General features: G+C 43.2%; 1 pseudogene; it reads right to left on the bottom strand.

Moving 5' to 3' along the window:
* Positions 1-2: 2 nt before the first annotated feature.
* On the bottom strand, positions 3-2,926 carry LOC102747339 (importin subunit alpha-8 pseudogene; annotated as a pseudogene).
* Between the last annotated feature and the right edge of the window lie 1,213 nt (positions 2,927-4,139).

The following is a 4,139-nucleotide window of genomic DNA, read 5'->3' as shown; positions in this document are numbered from 1 at the left end:
TCATGAAGTTGCAAAGCCTCAATTTTATCAATGCCACCCATTTCCTCTATCAGAAGACACAGGTTTTCCTTCTCTGAAAGCTTCTCTGCTGCCTGGAGGGTAAAAGAGATAACATCAAGGATGATGATAACAATTTTGGTGTCTTGGACGGTAAGCAGATTCACCAGTGGCTCCAGGACGCCAGAGTGGACAAGCTGGATCAACTGGTCTGTGGTGCCTCCAGTTGTGAAGTTAGCCACGGTCCAAATGGCCTCTTTCTGGACTTTAAATTCTCCGTTTTTCAGCAGAGCCACCAAAGGAGGCAGCATGCCGCAAGCTATCAGCCGCTGGATGTGCTGGCGAGGCCCTGTAGCCACATTGCTCAAGGCCCAAGCTGCTTCCTTCTGGATGGAGGACTTGGGGTGCATCAGGAGCTGGGGCAACACGTTCAGCATGCCCGCGTCGATGGCCACCTGGGTCTGGTGATCCGTTCCCATGATGATGTTCCCCACGGTGCAGAGGGAGGGGGTCAAGACATTGAGCTCCGAGCTGCTCATGAGCTGGACCAGCCTGGGCAGGACCCCTGTGTTGACCACTTGGCCGATGCGCTCGTTGGAGCCATCAGTGAGGTAGGACAGGGCCCAGCAGGTGTCTGAGAGAACGTCGCTGTCCTGGTGCTGCAGGAGGTGGGATAGGACGGGCAACATCTGCTTCACGGCTTTCACGGAAGGGTAAGGGTTCTTGTTTCGGCACAAGTTGGACAAGGTCCACGTGATGTTCCGCAGAAACGTGATTGGTATGGTTGATGAAACGAGGGCCAGCAGATGTGGAATGGCATTGCTCGAGATAACGAGGTCTCTGAATTCTGCTATATTACCAAGAGCCCACACTGCCTATTCACACACATTCATGTGGGAGGAAGACAGGAGCTCAACCAAAGGTGGGATGGCCCCACCTTCCACAACGGCTTGAGTCTGCTCTGAAGTCCCGGAAGCAATGTTGGTCAGAGCCCAGGCTGCCTCGAACTGCAAGCAGGGGTGAGGTGACAACTTCAGGAACTCCGCCAGCCTGGGAATGAGCCCTGCTTCAACAATCAGTTTTAGAGGAGGGTTCCTTTCCTGGGACAGCATTTTCCTGGCTACCTAATAGTAGTCCCTGGTTTTTTGTTTTTTTGGTTTTTTTTAAAGATTTTATTTATTTATTTATTTATTTGAGAGAGAGAATGAGAGACAGCACAAGAGGGAAGAGGGTCAGAGGGAGAAGCAGACCCCCCGCTGAGCAGGGAGACCGATGCGGGACTCGATCCCAGGACTCCAGGATCATGACCTGAGCCGAAGGCAGTCGCTCAACCAACTGAGCCACCCAGGCGCCCAGTCCCTGTTTTTTTTTAAGAGCAAATTGAAACCTAGTGAAGGGGCTAAGTAACCCGTTTAAAGTTACATGATTAATGGGCTCTCTTTCCCTTAATGACTATGGTGTGAGCTAGTTAGATGCTCTCTAGGTAGAATGGAAAGTTGCTTGAAAAAAGGTCCCATCAATATTGCAAACTGGAGACATTGTTTCCATTTTATGTTTGGTGTTCCCTTAATTAGATATTTTAGGATTCCAAAAACACTGGATGACTACGAACTTTATATTGGTTTTAAGAAATCTCTATAGTAGTGTGTCTAAATGTGCTTGAAAATTTATGTACTTTTTATGTTCTTTTAGGTTTTTATTTTGAAGTTTCAAACTGTGGGTTTTCTCCCCCCAGAAAGACAAAACAAATTCAAACGGTTATCTGGGAATTCTCAATAATTTAAGCTGGAACTAGTGGGAAATAGTATTTATATATTAATCAAATTGATAAATAGGTTCAAGAATAAAGGATCATCCCCCCCCCCAACAAGAGTAGACAAAGGGCCTTCTGAATGGAGAACAAAGCAGATTTTCACATAGATCAGAAGTGTCATGCTGTAATCATTTACTTTTTTAAAAATTGAGGATATTGGGCGCCTGCGTGGCTCAGTTGGTTAAGCAACTGCCTTCGACTCAGGTCATGATCCTGGAGTCCCGGGATCGAGTCCCACATCGGGCTCCCTGCTCAGCGGGGGGTCTGCTTCTCCCTCTGCCCTCTTCCCTCTTGTGCTCTCTGTCTCTCATTCTCTCTCTCTCAAATAAATAAATAAAATCTTTAAAAAAATAAAAAAATAAAAAATAAAAATTGAGGATATTATAGATATAGCAAAGTATAATACTAATCTGAAGTGTTCATCTGCATGAATCTTTGTACATACATAATGTGTGTCTCTCCATGTAACCACTACCGAGATCAATACCTCCTGCTTCTGCCAAGATGCCCGTTCCCAGTCTATACTTTATCCCTACTAAGGAAACTACCATCTAACTGCCAGCAACGTTGGAGCATTACACTTCTTATCTAAAAGAAATTGAAGTTTTAAAGTAGGAAATTACCATAATTTATTTGCCATTCATTATTTTAACACATATTTAATGACTATAATGAGCTTTACACAGGCACTGGACATCACTGGTGAAAATGACAGAAACCGTTTCTCATTGTAAATAATGCTGTGATCATTCTTACTGTATATTTTTTTAAGATTTTGTTTTTTTAAGTAATCTCTACATCCAGTGTGGGACGCACACTCACAACCCTGAGATCGAGAGCCACATACTCCACCAACTGAGCCAGCCAGGCACCCTCATTCTTACTGTATTTTGAAAGTCTTTTTTTCTTTTACATTTCATTCTAAACGTGTATCTTTATGAAAGATATTGCATGTATCAGTTTATCTTTTATAGCTTAAATATGGTTTGAACTTTAAAAAAAAATTTTTTTTTGAAGTGTAATGAATAGAAAGAACAATGAGAACAGCAGGCTGCAACTTTCTCAGTTGACCTACTGGGAGCTCTGGCTCACCTTTATCAACTTAGGGCAGCACATCCTGGTGAAGGCAAAGTGTTCAGATGGAACAAAATGCACCAATCTGTGAATTATGCCCTGAGTCACTGTGCTATAGAAGGAGAGGGACCAAGGCTGGTTGTAGGAAGATGAGGATGGAATGTCCCAGGGAAAACGCATGGGCAGCAGCTGTCTGTGGGTGGAAATGATCTCCACAGCTCATTTCATTTTTGAAATGTATTGGTTGTACTCTAAGGGCAAAATGGGCAGGTGAATTTCTTTTTTTTTTTTTTTAAGATTTTATTTATTTATTTGACAGAGAGAGACACAGCGAGAGAGGGAACACAAGCAAAGGGAGCGGGAGAGGAAGAAGCAGGCTTCCCGCCAAGCAGGGACCCCGATGAGGGGCTCGATCCCAGGATCCTGGGATCATGACCTGAGCCGAAGGCAGATGCTTAACGACTCAGCCACCCAGGCGCCCCGGTGAATTTCTTTTTTTGAATTGAAGTATAATTAACACTCAGTGTTGTATTTCAGGTGTACAATATAATGATTCAACAATTCTGTACTTCACTCAATGCTCATCTGAATAAGTGTACTCCTAATCCCCTTTATCTACTTTAACCATCCCTCCCACCCACTTCCCCTCTGGCAACCACCAGTTTGTCCTCTGTATTTGAGTCTGTTTTTTCCCTTTTTTCCCCTTGTTTGTTTGTTTTGTTTCTTAAATTCCACATATGAGTGAAATTATATGGTATTTGTCTTTCTCTGACTGACTTATTTCACTTAGCATTATGCCCTCTAGTTCATCCATGTTACTGCAGATGACGAGGTCTCACTTTTTTATGGCTAATATTCCATTGTACATATATATCACATCTTCTTTATCCATTCATCTGTGGATGGTCACTCGGGTTGTTTTCATATCTTGACTGTTGTAAATAATGCCACAAAAAGCATACAGGTGCATATATCTTTTCAAATTAGTGTGTTTATTTTTTTGGGTGAATACCTAGCAGTGGAATTACTTGTGCATTGTTGGTGGGGAGTGCAAGTAGGTGAGTCATGGACTGTTGTTTCAGAAGTCTCCCTACAGTTCCCATATATAAATGATGCCTAAAAGCTTGCTGAGTATATTTCCTAGAAAGAAAGACACTACGAAGGCTTCTATTAATTACAGGTACTGTTCAGGCCAGTGCTCTTGGATATTTCAGCCCTGTCATAGGGAGTCAACTTACGACTTCCGTAATTTAGA

Source organism: Leptonychotes weddellii, chromosome 5 (genome assembly GCF_054177405.1).
Source record: "Leptonychotes weddellii isolate Sample4059 chromosome 5, ASM5417740v2, whole genome shotgun sequence".
Classification (NCBI taxonomy): domain Eukaryota; kingdom Metazoa; phylum Chordata; class Mammalia; order Carnivora; family Phocidae; genus Leptonychotes; species Leptonychotes weddellii.
Note: the sequence above shows the minus strand (reverse complement) of the source record. Positions and strands in the feature narration are given on the sequence as shown.